Raw genomic sequence first — 24794 nt, forward strand, 5'->3', positions numbered from 1 at the left:
TATACAGCACAAAGCTGGTTTGAGAGTTTGACAGCAACTGTATATCTCAAAAAAAAAAAAAAACCCCAAACATTTTTATCCATTAGGTGACTATGATCCCTTTTTGTCTAGATTAAGATTTACCTGTTGTCTCAAGTAACCAAAAAGAACTGAAGGGATAACAAATGGTGATATTACTGTACAAGTTGTCTGTATAGCTTGAGTTTAGATCTTTATCTTTTTTCCCCTCTCACTTTATTCTTTGATTCTATTAGCTAGTCAACTTTTGCACTTGTTGGTGTGTGGAAAAGATTATATGCGTAAACCAATTAGAGGATTGGAAGTGCTTTGCTCCTATAAGCTAGAAAACTAGTTTACTCGTGGTGAATGAGCTAATTGAGTACTAGCAAGGTGGCAAGCTTTTTATATACCACCAGAGACAACTAGAATAGTCAGACAGAGAATCTAATCTATTACATAAGCATTACACAAGGACATTAACTGGCTCTTTCCTACAGCAACACCGAACTTAACTGAGATATGCTCTGGGTTGCATTATTTCATATCCTGTGTTAGCAGTTAATATGCAAGCCATAACTGACACAGGTTATGTGTTAAGTGCTTATGCCAAAGAAAGCATATTTCTGAAGCAGCTGTCAAGGTACTAAAAGCTAACACTGTAGTTCAGCTACACTTTGCCTGAGGTCAAAAAAGGACTATGAATACTGGACTTCCTCCATTAAATCTTTATCAGTGTTAGCATTTACTCAAACATTTCAAAAGCAATAAATACTGTTCTAGAAATTGATGAACATCAAAAGATCAAGTGATCTAGTTTAGATTGGAGCTTATTGTCAGAGATCAGCTGATGTATCAAGCCCACACTTAGCTCCTGCCCGAAGTGAATCTTCCTGTGATACGTCACTAATATATTAACAAGTAGCTCTTGTACAAATGTTCCCCCTTAACCTCTGCTAAATCCTGCTTATCCCTGGACCATGTCCCTGATGACAAGGTTGAGCAGCTGGACAAATTATGCATCTGTTTTTCCATTTAAATGGAAAGGTTTTCAAAGAAACAGTCAAACAGTAAGGCAAACTGCACTTGCTGGGCATGTTTTTGTGTAATCTATAGGATAAAATCATAACTCTATCAATGTCAAAGGCAGGGCTCCCTTGACAAAAAACAATAGCAGAGGCCATGGCAGATTGGCAGATTCAAAGGAAAGAGGGGAAGAAGAAGGCTCTGAACACGGGTGCGATATCAATGAAATAAGACACTTTTTCCACCATCTGCACAGTGACTTTGCAAGGTCCTAGTTCCTTCAGAGTTCTACTGAGTAAGTTGTGCTCTTGTGCTTTAAAAGAGACAAAAAATCCAGGATGGGAGTGGAAATGGTAACTGGGCTCTATGTTTGCCTTTCTTCCTTTCTGTCATATGTGTTTTTAATCCAAGCTGTTTACCAATCCAGCTTCCAAATTAAAATTAAATATATTCACTGTGAAGAGTGCACTGTCCAGGGTGAACATTAGAGAGCATTAATAAGGGAAAAATGCTCTTGTATTCATTCTAACTCCAGTAAATTGAGTCTCTAATCTTCATTTGCTATTAGAAATCAAATCAGATAAGGATCTAAGATCCACAAGACTTTCTAGCAAAAGGAAATGGGAGAAAAAAATAGGCAAGCCAGCGTCCCAACTTAGCTGCAATAGCCCTAGAACTTGAACTTTAATAGAAGCACAACAGACCTAAAAACACAGAAGGCTCAAAGAAAAAGCACTGTAGGGAGTCAAGGATGCAACAAGCAGTGAGCATAAGCATGTTGTTAAGGCCCAGACTCAGCAGTAGGCATCAGTCCAATTCCTTAAAGAGTGACACCACTTTGGCCAAAGGCAGCAACAACAGAAATGGCCACATTAGCTGACCTCTCTCTTGAGTGATGATCATGCTGGATAAGCAGATCCTAGGGATTACATCTGGTTTAGATCAACAACAAGAGACAAAGGAATACCCTGGTGTATCTAATGGGGTGTGCATGAGAGGGCATAATCTATTCCAGAAGGCTTACAGCTGCTTACATAAAACTATTCAATAAAAAAGTAAGTTTCATGCCACACCACAGTGTGATTTTTGAGAAGGCACAATCTCACTCACAAAGCAAAATAAACATGAATCAGCAAATAATTTCGGAACAGCCCTTTACAGTCTAATCCTGCATTGTGATTATGGGAATATGAAAAAAGTATTAATAGAAACAAGACAGCATATGGGGCTGAGGGATAAGCACTTATTAGCAAAATTCCCAAATGATCTAGTACACTAGAGGTAGTTAGGAACACGGTTCTCCAAAGTCACTATATATCTTCTGAGGATGCCCAGATACAAGAGGAAAAATACTGCAGAATGTCTAGAAACAGTATCTCCCTAAACCAGTACAAACACAAAGGGATCCAGAAAGGAGACTGTAACATGTAATGAAGAAAAGAAATGGAATAAGAACAAATTAATCTCAATAGTATTACAAACAGTGACAGCTAATGATTCTGCCCAGCAAATTACACACTGTACCAGAAATGCCTTTAAAAAAAAAAAAAAAAAAAGAGTACACCGCAGTCTGCTTATGTAAGCATCCCACAGAAGCTGCTTTTCAGGAATGGATTTCAAAATGTACATTGCATTTTCCTTCAGCCATGAGGGTTGATCAGCAAGAACTATGTCTCTTGGGAAAATATGAACTGGGTGCCAAAACAAAATTGATTGTACAACTGTAAGATCAGAATCCTTCCACAGGAAAATAAAAGCACCAGTGCTTCCAAGCCAAAGCAGATAATGAAACTGCCGACTGTATCCATTAAGTTTGAAACTACAAATCTGACTGTTCTACAGTTAGCAGAGAACATTCTATCCCAAGAGATCCATATATACTCTGCTTTACCTGGATGTCAAACAACCAAAATGCTAAGCGCTATTCCAAGGAGAGAATCAGTGGAGATAACACTTAAACCAGGAGATTGCCAAAATTACTCTTAGGTCTGTGGACAATAAAGAAAGAATTAAAGCAATACCTTTTGTCCTGTCATCACAAAACAATGATTCTTTCTTTTCTTTCTTCTACTGCTAGAATAGAAACTAGTCACATGAAACAGACATAATAAGTTTCTTAAGAGGTAAATTACATAGGGATATGCAAGCATGGTAGTAGTCACAAAAGAAAATTGTAGGATTCAGGATGGTATTAAATCAAAGATAGCTAGCCTTTCAGAAAGATCAAGCAATGCCTGCACATTATGCCAGTTCTGAACTTATAAAAAAAAAAAAAAATCCTCTAGCACAATTTTAGGTGATTCCTTGTGCTACAAACTTTGTATATTTTCTAGTTGCAGAGTGTCTAGTAGCATATGCCTTAATAACACTCTTCAAAACCAGAGCAGCACTGAGCACAAATAGAAAAAGCAGTTAAACCAGACTTGCACGTTTCAGGCATTTTCTGGTAGGCACTGAATTTCATATAGGGGTTGACCTTAAACTACCAGTCACTATTCCATATTCAAAATCCTAGGTGACTCTAACATGAGATAAACCATTTTCATACCAGATAAGCTTTCAGCTCTCAGTTGTTTATTTGTCTCAAAGAACCTCATCATGGCTGATAAGTCCTTTTGCAAGAGGTGGAATAGAAAAGAGTTTTTCACGGAAGACATGATAAATGCATTACTTACATTATTTTCATACTACAGGAAAACACTTTAAAAAAATAATTCAAAAGCAAGAGCAGATGGAATACCAGGCCAAGTCATAAAACTACTGTAAAAAGGCAGGACAAAGATAATGATCAGATTAGAATAAAGAAATTTCAGAACCAGTTCTGACAATACATAGGCTAGTCCCCTGACCAAATTCTAAACTGCAAGGAGGGACCTAAATACCTAAAAGAAAGAAATTGGAAGTTTGATGTTTTTGCTCTCAGAAGTCAGTGTAATGAATTCTTACTAGCATTCTCTCAGACAGGCCATGGTAAAAAGAAAAATTTAGTTTCTATCTATCTGGCTAGCACAGCTAACTTTCATAATTATTTTTTTTTTAATTGCTGCAGTAATCAGGTGTTCAACACTTGATAATGAGGTGCTGATAATGAAACTATTTTTTTCTCTAGTCTTCAACTTCAAGAGCAAAAAGTTTATGACAGTTGTCTTCAATTTTTCTCTTAGACCTTTGATTTTACGTCACATCCATAACACAACTTCTCTGAGTATATTCAGTAGATAAAAACAATAAAACAAAACAGGATTATTTATAAAACCTCATATTTTCATTTTGCCCCATTGTCTTTCCACCTAGATTCTTGTCTGATTTCCCCACATCTAAAAAGAGAAGGAATACTGATGTTTGAGGGAAAGACTGAAAAAAAACACCCAGCAGTGTCTGAGTAGCAGGAATGATTTTGTCCTCCTTGGTTAGCAAGCAAATGAAAATTAGCTATCAGAATATGCATTGCTTTGAGGCATCTTCAGACAGATTTCCAGTTTCTCTTTCTCTCTGTCATGATTAGCTTGGTAGGCAACATCTCATCTGCCCACACAAAACAACCAGCATGTCCTCCAGATCCAGTCCTGGTAAGGCAATATCCAACAGAAGGGAATTGCCCTCACACATTCCTGTTGGTCTATCCACGATCTTGAAAAGCCAAAATAAAAGTAAATACTTTTGAAGGACAGTCTTATGCAATCTACCCAAATCTTTGTAACACCACTGGGTTTGCATCACTTTTCAGGGTTTCATTATGCTTTCATCAAAAAAAAACCCCATATAGGCATTAACTAGGAATGTTTGACATCCCCCTTTTTTTAAATCAAGTCAATTGTGATGTAGCATTGTTCTAATAGGAGAACACTCTATGAAAACAGGGAAAACAGTCAGTCTTGCATTCACTGCAAACACCATGTTTTGTCCTCACATCCCAGACAAACTCTTCCCTCAGTCACTCTGAGTCTCACTGTCTGCAATGTTCTACAGGATTTCTACTCACTCCTCTTCCATGCCTTCTCCCATTCACTGGCTGCAAGATAAACTTCAATTTAATCTCCATGAGATAATTCAGAGACATTTTGGAAAATCCAGGATCTAGAGATTTCAGAATTTAGGTGTCCGTAAAATAAAATGAATGGAACAGCTTTCCTATCAAATCTATTACTGGAGCTTTGCAACCACAAGCAAACAACATAGCAGCAATTTAAATCCATGGGAAGGTGATGGAGAAAATCATCCTGGAAACCAGTTCCAAACACATGAAGGGAAAGAAGGTCATTGGGAGCAGTCAGCATGGGTTTGCAAAGGGGAAAATCATGCTTTACCAATCTGATAATCTTCTACAACAACGTGACTAGCCTGTTGGATGAGGGTGAAGCAGCTGATGCTGTTTACCTCAACTTTAGTAAGGCTGACCCTACAACATCCTCATAGACAAGCTGACAAATTAAAGACTAGATAATTACACAGATTGAAAATCGACTGAATGGCCAGGCTTGGAGAGTGGTGATCAGCAGCACAAAGTCCAATCGAAGGCAGGTCACAAGTGGTGTAACCCAGGGATCACTACTGGGGCTAATACTGTTTAACAGCTTCATTAATGACCTGGATGACGTGATAGAGCGCACCTCAGCAAGTTCACAGATAATACAAAACTGGGAGGAGTGCCTGAAACACCACATGGTTGTGCTACCATTCAGTGGGACCTTGACAAGCTGGAGAATTGCATCAAGAGGAACCTCACGAAGTTTAATAAGGGGAAATGCAAAGTCCTGAAGAGGACTTTGGAGAGGAATAAACTCAGGCATCATATACACTGGGGGCCAACCTGCTGGAAAGCAGCTCTGCAGAGAAGGCCCTTGGGGTCCTGGTGGACAAGCAGCTTACCATGAACCAGCAACGCACATTCACAACAAAGGTGGCCAGCACAATCCTGAGCTGTATTATGAAGAGCACTGCTCACAGGTCAAAGGAAGTGATCCTTCCCCTCTACTCAGCACTGGTGAGGCCACACTTTGGAGCACTGCATGACCGGGTCTGGGCTCCTCAGTACAAGAGAGACATGGACTTGATGGAGTGAGTCCAGTACAAAGATGATTAAGGGACTGGAGCATCTCTCATATGAGGAGAGGCTGAGAGAGCTGGCACTTTTCAGCCTGAAGAGAAGGCTCAGGAGGGATCTCATCAATAGATATAATGGGTTGGGTGGGGGTACAGCTCAGTGGCAGAGCATTGTCCATGCTCATTGCAGGGGGGGTTGAACTAGATAACATTTAAAGGTCCCTTCCAACCCAAACTATTCTATAATTCTGTAAATACTTGATGGGAGGGAACAAGGATGAAGGAGCCAGACTTTCCAGTAGTGCCCAGCAACAGATCAAGAAGCAATGGGCACAAATTAAAACACAGAAGAGTCCATCTGAACATGAGATGACACTTTTTACTGTGAGGGTGGTCAAACACTGGCACAAGTTGCCCAGAGAGGCTGTGGAATTTTACTTTTGTGGAGATAGTCAAAATCTGATGGCCGTGGTCCTGGGCAACTGATTCTAGCTGACCCTGCTTCAGCACAGAGGTTGGTCTAAATGATCTCAAGAGCTCCCTTCCGAACTAAATGATTCTGTGATTCTCTTGATATCCATTAAGACTAGAAACAGATTTTTGCATGTGCAAGGCAATGCAGTCCCTTGTACAAGGGGATCAGTTGCCAGAATAGAGACTTTTCAAACTACATATTTGACATACAGATGGGAATGAATAAGCAAAGTTGATGAGCCAAGGATATACTAAAAGCACAATTTGTTCTTCAGATGTATTCAGATGAACCCCAGGGCTATTGTCCCTGCTTATATGAAAAGGAGATTGGTAAGGACATGCTTTGGAGAGTTCTATTACAGTCCTCATAGTGGATGATTATGCAAGTTGTATACTGCACTACTGCATTTTTAATAGGGAACAGACTGTCACCACCATCTTTTTAGCAGAAGACTACAATCCCCATGCAAGATAAAATCTGCTGTTGCCACCAAGTTTCTGCAGGCATTGTGGAGCAAGCTGACTTGGAAACTGCTGCCTAATGCCTAAAGGAAGATAATTCTTACAGCTTACTTCACAGGTCTGGTAGGAAGACAGCTGAAACTTCAGAGGAGCCAGAAGCTGCTAATTTGCTGATCGGTGTTATCTTGTCCCTTTGCTTTATGCTTATGCCTTGTCAGCAAGGCAGCAGAGTTTAAAATCATACCCAACTTCTTTTCCAAGCCCTTGAGAACTATGACTTTGATACTGTGGGTTTTGGCAAGACTGAAAAAAAACAGACAAATGCTTGATATTTTAACTCTAAAATGTTATCTCTGTGTAATCTAGAGTATGAATTTATAAAAGGCCAGCACCCAGTAAGGAGATATAACCTGAGACTTACCTATACAGACAGGCTTTACAGCAGAGCAGCTAATGTACGATAAACCCATACCCTTGATTATCACTTATAATTTAAGTAAACAAATAATTACTGCCACAATATTGCAATACTTGTCTGATCATTCATCATCTGCTGGTTTATCAATGGTGATGAAAATAATAGCCAACAACCATCACTACTTGTGGATGTTTGGGAGGAGGTTAATTTCAACCAGTCAAAAGGGATTTCATAATTAATATATTTAGAGATGTGAAGGAATCATGACACTTCAAAAGTTCTAAAATTATGTGCATGGGAAAGGTAAGAGATTGTATGTACAAGTGATAAGGTGCTCTCTTCCTACATAAAAATGGAGCTAAAAAGCTGAAGATTATATAAGTGGATTAGGAAAGCTGTAGATTCCTCTCCCATCTGCTTTGTTTGCAGATTTTACAGTGCCTTGATGTTACAGCAATAAATCAGGATGACTGTATTTAGCCTACTTACCTTCTCTTGCAAGGACAAATCTTTGTTAACTGTCTCTACACAGGGCAGAACAGAGCAAAGGACCACTGCAGCAAAGTATCAACATAAGGGTTGGATGATTTAACACAAACTGTGTAGTCTGGCAGGAACTTCCAGTATTTGGAGCCGCATTTTTCACTTTCAGCATGGCAGAGAACATACTGCCCTGTTCTCAAACACTCATTTAACTTTATTATGTAATGCCAATATCAGAACAAGTTGTCAACCACAGTTTTAAAACCACAGCATTTACAAAGTGATGTAACATGAATTCCACTTTGACTTCAGATTCACAATACACAAGAAGTCATCTTATATCGTCTGCTTTTAAGGCAACAACATATTTTAGGTCATGACAGTTCTCTACATAACACATGCTAGAATAAACAGTATGGACTTTAACATACACACTGAGTGCTCTGCAACATGCTACTCCGTGCTCTGTAACATGTTACCTATTAAGAAATAGGCTATAATGGCAAAATACATGTTGTAAAATAGTGACAGAGAGAAGGTGACAAGAAACATGGAGTGAGAGATACATTTCTTCATAATTCTTTTCACTTAAAAAGGTGCAAAGATATCAACAAAGTAATATTGATTGCAGTATCACTAGTTCCCCCATGTTTTTTACTCCCAAGTCCATTCGTGTTTTACCCCCCCAACCCAAAGGAGATGATAGTAAAAAAAAAACATGAGGAGGAAATAAACAGGCCCTAAGCCCACATGGCTGGGTACTAGGGAAGAGGCACAGCGGCACAAGCCAGACAGTGACAGCTCAAGAAGTTTTAAAATACTCTATTTGAAAATATGTCATGATTTTGCTTTCCAATTATTTCTTTGCCCTTAGCTTTGCTTTCAAACTAATTTTTTTAGGTTCCTCATTAAGAAACTCTGTTCAACATGGAATTTCACAATCATAAAACCTCTGGCCTTCCACACATAGGTAAGATAAGACACTGTCATTGAGTAATCCTTCACCATATGTAACTGCCACTAAGTGCTATATATGTAATATGCAAAGGAATGTTTATGAGTTTAATAGAAACAGTGCAGCAGAGCTAGACACCAATGAGAAGATGAGACATTTAATTAGAAGCAACATTTTGAAGAAAACACAAATTTACCTGCCCATTACTGTATCACCAACTAAAAGGCATGTCTGCCATGCAGGTAAGTGATGGGAGCTGGGGGCATTATAGCCCACACAGCCACTGTCATTTATCTATAGTCAGACCGAGAACGTTAAATTATAATGCCCAAGGGTCTCTCTATACATACTAAATGTTATTTCTGGCAGGGCCAGTTAAACTTCATGAGCATCTTTGCTGCCACAGCTGGAGCACTTCAGATTACAAACTGTTTTATTTCAAGCTAATTCAGGTACTCTATACTACATTGCCTTCTGGCATAAGTTATAAAGCAGATAATAATAACAGTCATACACTCTCAGCCTATGCACAGCACTTGGTGAAAACGTCAGCAGTTAGTTACTATAGATACAGAAAGCAAACCATTTCTACATGTGAAAAGTGCTCAAGTCACAGCCCACAGCAGAAAGGTTGTAATGTGGCTCACTTACAAGAGATACTATAGTGGCATGATTAAAATGGTGAAAATCACACTCGGCATTAGCACAGGCTAATCCAACATAAACATATCCTCACAGCAGAACCACTGCATTCCATTCCGTCAGAGTGTCTGATGGATGTTAGTGTTGCATTTACACTAATAACTTATCACAACTAAACACATACCCAACATTCCTTTCTTTTCTTCTGTTGGTGACTGGTTCAAACCAAGGCCATCTACTGGAACCAAATGTTACATGATGACATAGCATTACCTTGGGTTATTTCTTTGCAAAAGGCATCTACATCCTTGGCCACTACACAAGGGAGTGCTAGAACACTGCCCTGTCAGGACTTCTGTTATGGTTCTATAGAGCCTCGGCTTCTTTTACAATGTGCTTTTACATCATGTCCACTCTGTATCACCTGAGGAAGGATTTCACAAACATTATCACAAAATACAAAGCTAATTTTACAGCTCTTTATCACCTCTTGTTGTTTTGTACCTAATTTTCCTACACTGTTCTAATAAGAAAAGGGTGTATCTTAGAAACTATGCCAAGGAACTTGTCATTAGAAAGAGCCCAAAGTAATTTACAGTGTATGCAAACTGTGCTGAATGTTTCTTATGCCCAGGCAAGAGAGCTATATTTAAAGAATGTGACAACTGCTTAACTTTGCAAGCATCGGTACAGGCCAAACTTGACTGGAAAGCAAAGACATTCTAGGTTTATAATATTTAACTCTCTAGGTATGAGCTTAGTCAGCAGACCCAGATTTGAAAATTTTAACTTAAAAAAAAAAAAAAAAAAAGGGCAAAATTTCACTGCTGAGAAGTCAGCAGGTACCACATTTAAGCAGGGCATGCAAATGAAAGCTATTATTATTCTTTACTAATTGTTAAGTTTCCAAGTGATCTCAGTATTCCACTGTAAAAGACAGGAGTAATGAATTCTCACAAGCTGAAATATAAAATAACCAGGAGTATATCAGAGTGTATTGTAATTCAGAATCTTTTTTTTCCCTAAACTACACAGTAACTCCTGATTTTCATTCATCTTTCCCTCTTTAGAGTTTTATAAAGCCTCTTCAGAGATAGTTTTGTGATTGTGTTTATTCTGTCTGTTGAAGAAATTGTCCAGTCATTAACAGATGGGTTTGTTGAGGTAACACTAACAACATGACATTTGACATTAGACAATAACTGTAAATCTGAACTACAGTATTAAACAAATAGGGGTTGCAGATATAGGACATATGGATAGGGTGGGCAAATAATTACTAATCGATTAGGATAATAAAATTACCCTAAGTGACCCAGACCATTTAACTGTCAGTGAAATTCATGGTATTTATTGTATTAACAGAGATATCACTAACAATGAAATTAGCTGATCATTTTTTATTAACCAGACATAGCACCAATAAACTACTGAAATAATGTGTAAATGGTTCTTAAAATTTATATTAAAAAGTTTTGCCAGATAAAATATGTCAGTGGCTTACTACTGAAATAATCTGTAAATAGTTCTTAAAATTGATATTAAAAAGTTATGCCAGTGCTATGCCTGCCACAATGTTCTAAGTGTTTTCTGTAGTAAGCAAGGAAATTCATAGTTTAATTTAATAGTGTAGCATGCCCTGAAGGAGAAAAAGTATTTTCAACAGAGAGAAAACATCTGCAAAGACACTTATTTATACAAGCATGTGATAAACAGACTCGTGCTCATTAAGTTAAAAAAGAATAACATTCTTTTCTGATGAATTAACAAAGCTATCATGTATCATAACTTAATTAATCAGTTTCAAGAGTTCTTATTTATGTATTTGTTCTGCTTTCCTTTACTTTTGTGTATCAACCTTCTCAGTGCTGTAACCCAATTCACTATTCTGGTTTGAAAAGTAGTCAACCACGTTTTTAATTTCCAGCACAAGTAAACTAAGCTTTGTTAACAGGTAGACTTTCTTCTGTGTAGCACTTTTCAATTAAAGGTTACAAAGGTTATCATGAAGATAATCTAGGCAGTCAGAAGACTGAAGATCAACAAATTGTTTTGGTTTTTTTTTTATTTTCTTATGTAAGTATGATGGCTGAGATCCAGTTCTGCTACTTTGAAAGCTACTCTGAGTCAACAACACGGTAGACATTTTGGAGAAGTTACAACAAACTAAAAATATGAATTCTTATTGCTGCCTTTTATGCCTTACAAAAAGTTTCTGTTTTGAAATTTTTTTTACAAAAAATTATTTCAGAAAATTACTTGTAAAACCAGAATAACCAATGAAATATGCTTTTTCCTTTGACTTTTTTTGGACATCAAATATGCTGTCAGAAGGCAACTGGCTAAGCAACAACTACCAGGGTCATACATGTTTGCAGAGGTAACATTTAGGATTGTAGGCAGGAAAATAACTAGAAGAGTTCAATAAAAATAGGGTAGATAATTCTTAAGTCTGAAGAACAGGAAAAAGTTTCTTACATGTTTGGGCTTCTGCTAGGGGACAGTTTCTCAAGTAAAACAATTGCAACTCTCATCCTGGGACATTTAAAGCTCAAAAGCTGAACTCCAACTCAACGTAGAGCACAGCCTTGCACGGCAGAGGGAGGGACTGCAGGGCCCAAAGAAGACCCATTCTGTCTTCCATGACTGTATAGCAGAGAGTTACTGGATGTAGGCTCCCACTCATCTCCCAGGTTTAATGAAGAATCAGAATTAACTGTTACAGAATCCCTAGTTCTTTTTAGACACGTTCCTCCTTCAGCCGTATTTTAGTCATATCATAGCCTTGGTGAATGCAGTTCACTTGACAGGAAAGTAAGGTAAGGTTTGTGGGACACATATTGTCTTCTACAAGAGCACCTGAAGTAGTTGGAAAAAAAGACAAGTTTGGAGGACACAATTATTTGTTCAGGTTTGAAAGGATAAATAAACTTTTGAGCAAATTGATCCCAGTTTATTTTACTTACTTCTAAAAATTGGACAATTTGGAAGAAAAATGTGATTCCCCCATGGCAAGGGAAAGTCAATGAGGTAATTAATAGGGCAAAGAATGACACAGAGAAACAGAATGGCTACCGGTAATATTAGAGGTTCTTGTGAGAGACAAACAAATAAATGATATGGAAATGATTAAAAAACTTCAAAAAAATTAAAGACATTTAAATAACCATTGTGGAATTCAAATGTCATGAGACACAAAAAATGATTACTGCTTCCAAGAAAATATCAAGAGAAATAATTTTCTCAGTAATTCCATTCCAGTTGAGAGAGTGACATAGTAACACTGAAGAACTGTGCAATAACTGAGCCCTGAAACCACTCAGTAAATCATTTAACAGAGTTTGGCAGAGAGTATCAAGAAATGCTTAAAAAAAGGCTCCCCCATCAAGACACAAATCACTGCATTACAAGTCTGAGATACTGAAAAATTCTTTGTGTTAGCTTTAGTTGTTATAAAGGTGAAATATTCCAAATTTGATTAAATTTCAAGTTGCTCAAACTTTTTGTAGATTTTAAATTTACAGCCTGTAATCTTCTTGTTTTCTTATTTATTTTTCCCAGAGTTAAACAGCTGATCACATACCCAACTAAAGGAGGCGGCATGTAAATCTAAGGTGCAGCAGGAAGTGACATAAGTAATTCATTAGGTAATCTCTGATCCTCTACTCAATCACTGCCAGAGCTTGATATTTCTACTAAAATAGTATTTCAGAAACCATCTCATCTTCAGATGAGACCAAGACTCTTGTCCTAACAACTTCTGTAAGCTTTAATGATTTTTGGGGGAGTAGAGATGTCCATTCCAATGTCAAGAGGTAAATCTCATGTAAAGGTGTATTTTTTTCTCTCAAATCTTTGCACTGCACTATCAAACAGACATTGTGCTTTACTTCTTGTCCTAACAAGTCATGTTGCTGACATACAGCAGTTTGTTCCACCCAAAACTGAGGGCAAAAAACCTCCAGTGCTCCATAAATGATTTACTAAATATATCTTGTGGTGAAAGGAACCGGCAGAATGCAAGATAAAGATACATCTTAAACAAAGGAATAATAAAAAGAAGTATAACTTTCTGTCAACAGTTTGCAGTATGTACTGTTACAAGCATAACCAAAATCCTCGCTGTGTCATCAAAGACTAAAGTCATACCAACGCAATTCCAGAAAGTCCTTTTGCACTACTGTTGAAAGCTGTATAATGAAGGTAATCTTTATGGTAAATCTTACTTTTATTGCTCTGTAATGGCAGCATTTTTCAATGCTGCGCTTACTACTGTTATGAAGAGGGAATGTGCTAACACCATTTGATATCCTCTGTTTTTGAAAGCATTTAGTACTGAACAGTGCTGTGTAAGACAGAACAAGAAACACCAAACAGCACCAAGACCAGGAAGGACACCTGTCAAACACGTCACATTGTTTCCCTTATATACTCATAATGTGAACTCTGACTGTATTTATATTCTGTTGCTGTAAGTTAGTTTCCTCGAATTCATATGAAAAGTTGAAGCTTTCCTATGGCTTTTCTCTTTCCACAGAGCTTCACTCAGGCAGCCATTGGTCCATTACTAACATTATTCCACTGAAATCACATTATCATGGCATAAACATGAGCTGCCAGAAATTGTGGATTTGCACAGAGGCTTTGGGAAATCTGTGAGCAGGCTTTATTATATGGGAAGACAGACTGCACAAAGAAACACTACTCAATGAGCCAAAATTTAAGATCTTAAAAGTTGCTACATCTGAGCTAGTGAATGCTTTTTGAGAATACAGATCTCTAGACTTTGCTAATATGAAAACCTTCTCTGAGGGATAGTTTAGGTATGGGAACTATTTTATGATGAAAAAATGTTTGGTTTATAAAGATTAGGTATTTACTAAAAAGAGTTCTTACTACAAGTATAGAATACATCTTCATATTACTTAAGGAGACAGTAAACCAATAATGCTATTTTCCTTACTGAAACCAGGTTAGATGTACTGTAAGGTTCCTGTAAAGCACTAGAGAATACCTCAACATCTTAATTCTTCTCTTTATTCTCTTCCAATTCTTCACTGAAATGCTCTTGCATCCCAACCTCCTGTTTGCCATCATTCTTTTCTTTGTTACACATTTTCAACTTGTACATCTCTCTGTAACTGAGTCAACTGGTTGCTAATATGTACTTACTCACGAATTTGGCAGTGATGGATGCAGTAGCATTTTATAAGCTCCTGGAACGCTGTGGGGTTTTGATGACCTAATCATTCATCACAGGCCTACACTTCTTTTGGCATTAGTTTTTTAACCAGAACTCGCTGGATAGGTTTCCAACTGGCAGAGTGAATTCACACTGCAAAGATCACCCTGAAATTTCTGCTTGGTAGTTCACATGTAATATGTGCTGGAGTAGACAGTATTTGTGTGGTGAAAATAGTTTACTCATTTGGCACAAAAAGATACGATAATGCCATTCATTGGAAAAACATACAGATGGCAGTTGGATTGTCTCAGCAAGGGTTCATATTCTGTATTCTCTCGCTCAAGTAAAGTTGTCTTGTTGGTTTTCATGATGATTCATCTGATGCTGCCTGGTGGGCAACTACAGTGCTAAAAGCCTAGTGGAGACAGAGAATACAGCCTGGCAGGTATTCCAGGACTTCTCAATGTCCAAATTTGCACCTTGAGTAAAAGCTAACATTTTTCCAAATACATTCTTGCTTATTCTGACTTCCTTCCCTGAGATCTCTGTGACATCTTTCATTCTGTTGTCATCTGGAAATATTTTATGCTTCTGTTTGAACATCAGTTCATAAATCTCTTTTGTAAGAAGGATCATTCTAAAGACTATTCTTGAACTCACTATATCTACTCTCTTACTTTGTGTATGTTCAGTATGTGATCAGGAAAATCTGTAACACTTACTGATTGACAGACTGACAAATTTTACCTAATTAGTACTCAACAGATTTAGCCAGTCATCTTCAGTACTTGAAGCAATGTTCTACCAATGTAAGATCCTGCTTTTCTAATTCTAAATATCTGAAGATTTGCATGAGTCAAAGAGAATTATTCAATGGTATTATGCCTCTCACCAAGTTTAAAGATATTTCAAACCTGAAGTGAAAAAGTAATGGGATATAAACTGCACAAAAACTAAGCATGAGATAAAAAAAAAAAAAGTGAATGTGCAAGAAAAATAACATTATGGAACACAATTTGCATTCTGAATGCCATCTTGGAAAAAAACAGCCTTTGAAAGATTACTACACATTAAAAAAAAATCTACCAAACAATACAAATAAATTACTTAGTTAAGATGTGTTCACTTCAGAAGCAGTTTATTACCACCTGCGCTACTAGACTAAATGGGATTAAAATTTTCAAAAAATCCCTCACTTAAAAAGATTTTCTCCCAGATAGTTCCAACTAGTTTTTCTCCATGAAAGAAAAACAATAACGAACAAAATTATTTTAATACACGTCCGTACAACAAATAGATAATGTACCTACCAACTACCACCTACACACACTCACTATATTTTTTGAATATCAGATATACACAAACAATACATGCTATGGTTAAGACAGAAATTGAGCCACAAAGATAGCTTGTCCCATACAGTACAGAAGATCTACAAGAAAGGCAGGAATAAAATTCAGTTCTTGCAAACCCCTGTTTTAACCACATCATATCCTTTAGGAATTCCCTGTAGTAAAGAAATTTCTTTTGATACAGACTTTTTTCTTCTTTTCAGAAAAAAGCTCTAACATAGGAGCAAATACTGCACTCTGATTTTTTTGAAGTGCTTTCAGATTTGTGCTGTCCTAAATGTGAACAGAAGTTGCCCTATAAGTTTTAGAAATACTTGGCTAGGCACCAAACACTGCACTTACATAAGGCCATATAATCACCTGACACTTGTAGCTGCCTCACTGATTTTCCAAGAATTTTAATCCTCTTTTCCTGAAACTATCCCTTTAGTGAGAAAATATATTTATTCTATTACTTATATGCTTGCTTTGGAGACAGTTTCATTTATCAAACAGGAAAATAGTATTTTCCACTCTCAAACATCAGAAATCAAGAGATTTCTTTGTACAGTAAAGTACAAAGTGTAGCTTGTCATATAAAAGGGCCCATTCCTCAACTGTGCACTCCCAGGATGCTTCTACACATTTAAAAGCCTTTCTACAGAATAATGAAGCTTCCCAGCTCTTCCTTCCTGCCAAACAGACAGATCATCACACCAGCAAGTAATGCACATAGCTGGTGCACAGCAATTACAAGACTGTGGAAAGAGCAGACCAGCGATAGCTGCTTGATGGTTGGAAGCAGAAGTGACTTGAACTTCCTGTTATCATAGGGTTTTGGTTTTATAGAATGTTTAAATATATAACTAACCTATTCACTTTGCTTTAGTTCATACTTTATGTCAGATATAAGATGTAATGGGTCAGATCGCTAGCCCCATGAAGTCAATGGAATTTTTAACTACAGACTTCAAAGAAACCAAAATCTGTCTCATTACTACTCAAAATGTTTCTAATTAGTGACTATACAACTGGAGCTATATATTAACAGTTATTTTGGTGTCTCTTTTTTTACATGTGTAATTTACAGTTACATCCTTTGCAATAACTAAAGGTCGCTAAAGTGACAACAGAATGTATTAAGAAGTCTCTGAACCACAAATTGTGTTACGCCAAAACAATACTCCAGGGCATTACCACTTCACTTTAAAAAGGATTACTGCATGCTTTTCTTACAACAACAGAATAACAGATTGGTTGAGACTGGAAGGGACCGCTGGAAGTCTTTGGTCTACCTTCTGCTGAAAGGAGGGTGAACCAGAGCAGGTTGTTCAGGCCATATCCACTCAGGTTTTTCGTATTTCCAAGGATGAAGACTCCACAAGGTCTCTGGGCAACCTGTTCCAGAGTTTGACCACCATCATAGTAAAAAAAATTTCTTAAGTATTTCAGTTTGTGCCCACCGCCTCTTGTTCTGTCACTTCTTTGCAGTGATGCCACCTTGTAGTTGTACATATATTGGGGGAATATTTGGAAATCTCTACTGTTGCAAAACCACCAGCGTAACTCCATTTCAGCTGTACAAAAGATCACTCAAAACATCATTCACTGTCAATCACTAGTGTGTCAAAGCAAATTTAAATTCCCACCATACTCCTACATAAGCACTTCCTACTATTGCTCCTGCAAGCAGTTTTTCCCTAAAAAACAGATCTATGTCATAACACTTCTATACCATTTGAGGTTCCAGAAAACAGAACGGACTTGTCATCCAAAGGGGTGGAGGGTGGGTGAGGAAATGAGCTGTGCCTAGAAAGTCAGAGCAAGTTCTTAGAAAACAAGTTTTACTTCTGTAGCTGCATGATCCATAAAGTAGGAGGAAAAGGAGGAGAGCATGAAGTTAATGGCTGGGAAGAGCCACCGACAACTCTGCAGCAAATACCATTCTGTGCTTTCCAACACTTCCCCCCCCCTTAACGTCAGCAAAGCAGCAAGAGGAAGGGACTACAGGCTGTACACAGTGCTGCAGCTCTGGCACAGACGGAACAGACAGCAATTGCTCCCAGCAGCCTAATGCCCTTGCCTATGCTCAAAGACAGTATTCAGTGGAAATTTCTCTAGCGCAAAACCAACTGGAGGTTTGTGGCTACACCAGGCATTTCATTGTTCTAGCACTTATGTAGATGCAACAGTTGAGGTAAAAGGAGAGCAAAAGGAACAAAACGGTGCACAGGGACTCCTATCACTACCTCATCTCATTCTGCTCCGACACAACACAACTGGAGGCCACCAAAGGATGGAGTATGTAAAGACAAAAGTCAGTTGCTTAAATGCAAGTACAACAGGAATTGCTCCACAGAAAGAATATTTTTCTGTGTGAACATAAGGGATTCCATATTGTTGCTAATGCCTGAAACGCCCACAATCTCTAATATGAACGAAGCTTTGGTGACCCACAATTCAGCTGTCTTCCGTGGGGATTATGCAGATCAAGTATGGAAACTGTCCTGCGGTACTCATGGAATTCAAACTCAGACAACAAACAAAAGGAATTAAATATAAAGTTGCAGTTATGTATTAAAATTTCTGCCTAATTGAAACAGCTACGCATAATGGAATGAAAACAGTTAAAAATTAATCTCTTGCTCCCTGTTACTAAAAAATATTTATTCTTTTTGTTTTCAGTAACTGCACTATTCCACTGAAAACTGAATATCCTCAATTAAAAATGCAGTTTTTAAAAACTTCACTATCAAACTTACCATACTAAATAATTATTTGAAATGTTGGCAACAATCTTTATTTTTGTCTTTATCTTCACTTTCCTAAAGTGCAGTTCTTTTACATTCAAACTTGTATTGCTTCTGGGATGCATTAGGTATGACAGGAAGTAATTAGAAAATTGTTTAAAATCTTAGACCATTAGTTTCGTGCAAATAGAGCTGACTTCAGTTTCTTGCTTGAAAGATTTTTTGACAAATGCAGTTGTTAACTGTCAATTTTCTAGTGGGAAAACCAAACATAATTTCAAACTATGATATTTTGTTTTCTCCATCTCATCTGAAACATTGTTCCCAACTAGTTTATTAAACACTGAATACATCTCCAACTCAGCACATTCACCAAGTTAAGCAGGAATTCAAACTTCCATTCCTTCTAAGGGCCAACCTTGCAGAAAACAACATCTGCCTGGAGATCTGCAAATTTCCTTCTGCATCATGAGAAGTACATTCTGGCCAGAGAATCTAGCTTGTACAGCAGAACAGGCACATCAAGGCCCTCTGAAATTCGTGTGTGGTGCTGACTTAAAATGGAAAATGCTGAAAGTCGAATTTACACAAAATAAAGCATGTTAGGTCAGTTGTTAAAAAATAAACAAACAAATTAAAAATAAATCCAGTTTTAGGGATATGTGTTTCTGTGTCCGTCTGTCTGTATCTCAACTGAGTGGGCAAAACCTTTTGTTCTATCTGGAATGAAAGAAAAAAAGAAATTGGACACTGCTTTAGAAAAAAAACTTCCTAATTTCATTCAGTACTACCTAGCACCTTCCATGAGTAACAAGGGAATTTCTAATAAGTATCATAAATTTGCTTCACAATTAATTTTTAATTGCTCTTGAGCATCTTCAGAGACTTTTTTCCTAGGGCCTCTCCTAACTCCAAGAGCCAAATAGTGGAACTACAAGATAGTGTCTCTGCTGCAGGAGAAATAGCAGTGGCTTCACAAAGCCATATGTACATTTTGATAGGATGGTGCTGGCCAGTTTGTAATATGGGCTAAAGCAGGAATACAGGTATGCACAGCTAATACTAATGTAACTAATGCCGATTTCTTCAGAGGAAAGCTCATACACGTTATGAACAGTTCAAAAGATCCTTTTCTTTCCTTTACTCTGCAATATGCAGTAGGGATCCTGACCAGAAGACAACTGTACATCAAGGAGCTCGTGACCTACGCAGCAGTTAACCTGAGTAGGTCCACCAGGCCTGGACTGCACACCCCGTTTGGCCTTCAGGCCTGTGTTCTGTGGCACATACCGCTCAGCTGCAGGATAAACCCAGACAGCTCATTGCAACCAGCAGGTCTTACTTGGTACCGGTGACTCCACCACCTGCGTGTCCTTCCCTTTATCTAAAAGTGCTGCAAGGAGTTCTCATGTGAACATCCTTTCTGTCTGACAGTAGAAACGAACTGAGCTGTTTACTTTTAAGAAAAGCCTTTAATAGCTCAAATAACCAAAAGGGCGTAAGCCTTTTTAAAATAGGACCTGCACAGCGTACTGCACACTGCACGCTGATCGCAGGGAAGATAAACTACTGAAATTTTTGGAATGCAGAAAAGCACGCCGTACCACTTTTACAGACAGAAGTACAAACGGGCAAAAGCAGTCATTTATTTTTTTTTTACATTTAATAGCACTTATTACTCTCTTCATTTAAAACTCTACTTAATTTTTGTTTTAGAAAACACTAAGCCTTACAGAAGCTGATGCAAACTGTTTTTAAAAAGGTTGTAAATACTTTGTTCACAGGTACATACATATATTTTCATGTATATATTAATAGGATAATGACATGGGAATTGTAGGAATGAAGTATGCAGTGGAAACAATAGTGGAATATAAGGTAAAACCCAGTATTCTGAAATCCTAAATTTAAAAAAAAAATCAACTGACTAGAACATCCAAGACAATGACATTGTACAAGTGCTTATTTAAAAACAATGATCAATCATTCTACAGACATTGTTATTTCTTACATAAATCACCTTAAAAACTATTATTTTAAAGCAAGATTTCTTAAAACAGACATTCTGGGGAGAAACTTATTTGCAGTAAGAATTTATAAAAGCATTATGGCTTTCTATTGATATCTACAGAAAGGTAGTAATTGACTCAAAATGAAGCAGTACCAAGACTGAAGACTTGTTTCAGATTTACTGGCGCATGTTATCATTCATATTCTTCTGTTTGGGGCAGGAAAGCAAGGATCAGAGGTTCCTTCCAGTTATCATTGTGCTCCCAAAACTCTGTGGACACAGGGAAATATAAGCTATGGTACGATCGGAACACAACATATATTTTGCTTTAGGTGACACTAGAAAGTAGGAAAGTAGCCACAGCCACGACTTGCCAGGTTTACACCATCTGGAAAGAGGTGATTTCAGTGAGGAGAGGGGCAGCTCAGTCTCACTAGTGTAAATATTATCAGAGATGTGCATATGACTTTGGAAAACATAAATGAACTACCTTCCCTTTTGCTTCCACCTCCTCCCCAATAATTATTTATTCTACCTAAACGTCCCTCTTAATACCTAATATTTCTCTTACAATGTAAGCCTTTTTCAATGAGAAAGCCATCCAGATAAATTAGACTACAGGCTGCGGCCGCCTTTGCTCACATTTCACCATTCTTGACATGCAGACTCTGATATGCTGTAATCTATGACCGCATAGCTTATTTGGAAACCTTTCATTCTGATGTGTTATTGTTTACTTAACCATAACAGTTTACTTAACTCAGCTACTCTGCCTAAGATATGAATCAGCCCTACAATCACTGTAACCTGCTTTTAAGCCTGTAATCAGTTGCTGGCCTGACTACTAATTTTGTTACTGATGTTGCAGAAATCAAGAATTCTGAGAGTCTGTTAGTTCTGATGCATTACTACTGTAAACATCAGAGTATTCCACTCACCATTTTTATCAAGGCAATCCAGCTACCAAAAAAGAACCTCGGAGAGGTTTGGGTTTTTTTAATAAATATTTAAATACAATAAAGAAAAATATGTTGCACCTTCTATTTCTACAATTAATAATAAATATTTATGTCTAGACTACATACTTAACTTTTGACTTAGAATTATGGCCAGGAATTGGGGTATTAAAGCAGTACCAGTGGGAGGATAAAATATTACAGGAGTGATAAAACTTGACACAGTGAGCCATACATAAATCTCCACAGCTGAGAGCCCCAGGACACAAACAAAGTACTTTGTTAAGAAGAAGGCTCTGCAATGTGTCACAAAGAAAACAATGACAACAGCTTGTCAGGTTTTCAGCTCTTCAGTGAAGGACAGGCATGAACTGGGTGTGAGGTGGGGCTTCAGGTGATCTACCAATACCGGCCCAGCAAAATGCAAACATGAAACAGATCCAGCATGCCAGCAAACGCCAGAAAAACAGCAGGATAAGCTGTTCACTTAAAATATTGTGTGTGGGGGGGTTTATTAGAGGTAGAAATATGAAGATAAATAGAATATATTATGTGATTTTAAAAATGCTCTCATATGCCTGGGCTCATCACAGTCTTTCAGCTCTTGTAAAACCCTTCCCGGACAATCAGGAGTTGAAGGACAAATCATTAAAAAAGATCCCTAAAATGTAATGCTTATATGTAGTATGACAAGGACAGAACACATAAGACAGTCCGAATCCATTTGGGATGGGCTACTTACCACAGAGCCACCTGTGAGAAAGTGTGATCAGCCTAGACTCATATGACTGAAAATCTGTACCACTGCATGAATAAATTATGTCCAATATATGTTGGAGGAAAAAAAAAGTTTTATTGTTTTTTCAGGAATGGAAATTAAATCAAATGAGGTGTTCTTTTGTCTCTACATAGATCATTTGTGGACAACAGCCAGAGACCAGATACTCATTTGTTTTGTCATATAAATACGGTGAAGGAGATAAGTAGGAGAAAGACTGAAACACTGAATGTTCTTTACACAGTCATGCTGAAATGAAGAATTTGAGAGTGCTCACTTCTCTCCTGTATGATCCCATGCTCTGTTGAAAAAACTAATGGTTTCCAAATTCAATCCTGTCATCTGCTGTCTTTGGCAGAAGTGATATAAAGGCATACATTTTCCTGCAGTATGCTTGTAGGAAAGGTTGAAAAGATGTGGCTGTGATATCCCAGCCTATAGTACTGTGTGCTGCTACTAATGTTCAAGAAACAAATAGGACATAAGTAACAGTAAATAGGTACGAGCCGAAATAGAAAGGGGATATTGAATAGGCAGAATAAACTCTAACATTCATCTTGTTGCCAAGAGGTAAATTATTGCCAATTAGGCAATTTAATTAAATGTTTTCTGCCATCTTGATTAAATTTAAAGTAATCAGTTTTTGTCCAGCTCAGATTTCTTCACATAACACCACATTTAGTAAAGTGTACTATTCATAGTCTTTGAAGAAAATTCATGTATTGTCTGTTCTCATTGATGAGAAACAGTTGCCCAGCACTCTAAAACCTCTGAAGGAAGGACGCTCATTGAGTAAGGAAAAAGCAGATATACATGCAAACTCTATGGACCTCTATGAATGAAAAATAGATAAGACAAGGAGCAGTTGCTCCTGATCCTAAAGAGTTAATCTAAGAAGAATAAGTAAATCCAGATTTTGTAACTATATTAACTCCTTTTGAATTTTTAAAGACTGGTAACGTTATCATTAATTATCTGGAAATTCAGTGACTTATCTAGTACTAGCACCACTGATGTACACTGTCTGGTTGTAGGCAAAGGTACTCAACAATCATGGTCAATAGCATTGTACCCCATTCCAGCCTGAAGTCCAGTCCAGGAGTAACAAATAATTTTTTCCCCTCACCACTATAAGTAGGCTGCAAAGTATTTTCTGATTTTTATATCCATTTCTTAAAATGTATTTTAATTGACTGAAACTCTGAATTTAATTCCACATTTATTATTGACTACCCAGAAAGGAAAGGTTTTTTTCGAGAGGCTAGATATCAAGGATAATAAGCTTTTTTCCTTCCTTCTCCCCTGGTTTAAGATTTGGGTTTACAATACAGGCATACTTTTCACGCAAATATGATGTAATGACTATAATTTTTCCCCTTTTTTTAATTGTGTAAGAATGAACAGCAATAATTATTAGCAATTAAAAGAGAACTCTCCTATTTGGCAAAATATATTTGAAATTAAATATATCTCAATATGATTTATCTTGGAGGATGATCATAAGTAGGTGCAAAACATCCAACTTGATAGCAAGGGATATATGAGAGAATATATATGTATCAAGGAACACACTAGAAAATATTAGTGAATATATAAACAGATACCAAAATAAATTGTTCTTTAAATATCAAATTAGAACACAGAACACATATCCCAATCATTGTCTTTTACTTTTGCTATACATTACTTCAAAAATAATCAGCTTGTACTTTTTCTTTAATGTGAATACATCAACACCCAGAAAAAAAAAAATTAGTATATGCAACACAACTGTTAGCCAGCAACTTTCAGCTGAAGGAAAACATCTTGATAAACTGAAAAAATGCTGACTTACTTGCTTTTTGCATACTTTCTGAGTAAGCAGTTTTTATTTTTAAAAAATCCTTTAATGAAAGTCTTTTTGTACTTCCTAAACTATTATGCTTTTTGTTCATTATTCAGTTACAGTCCTGCACTGAGCTTAACTTCAAGAATAAATGATTATTCAGAGCTCTGTACCTCTTTAAATTTAGTATTTCAAACTCTAACTCTAAGTGCATGACTATTTGAATAATTACAATGTATATTAATAGAAGCAAATATTCCACTTAAATATTTAGCTTTTAAAAATCTGTAGATTATATGCAACTCTCCTACCAGGCAACAATGGCAGAAGGAAGGAGTCCAATCAGTCCAAGGATTCTCTTCCTAAAGAAAAGACAAATATGACTCATGTCATCTGGAGCTAAATTACTTTTTTTAAACTGGAGAAATTTAAAACAAAACCTTCATCACATTTTTAAG

At 37.1% G+C, this 24794-nt stretch overlaps 1 protein-coding gene across 1 annotated transcript in view; it reads right to left on the minus strand.

The window, feature by feature from the left end:
- The window catches only part of TRMT9B (tRNA methyltransferase 9B (putative)), a 130897-nt gene that overhangs the window by 100199 nt on the left and 5904 nt on the right, over window positions 1-24794 (minus strand). Inside the window, exon 2 of the mRNA XM_049794200.1 lies at window positions 24648-24698. The gene's annotated coding sequence lies outside the window, so the exon portion shown is untranslated. The remainder of the gene's footprint in view (window positions 1-24647; window positions 24699-24794) is intronic.

This window comes from Accipiter gentilis, chromosome 3 (genome assembly GCF_929443795.1).
Source record: "Accipiter gentilis chromosome 3, bAccGen1.1, whole genome shotgun sequence".
In the NCBI taxonomy this organism is placed as follows: Eukaryota; Metazoa; Chordata; class Aves; order Accipitriformes; family Accipitridae; genus Astur; species Astur gentilis.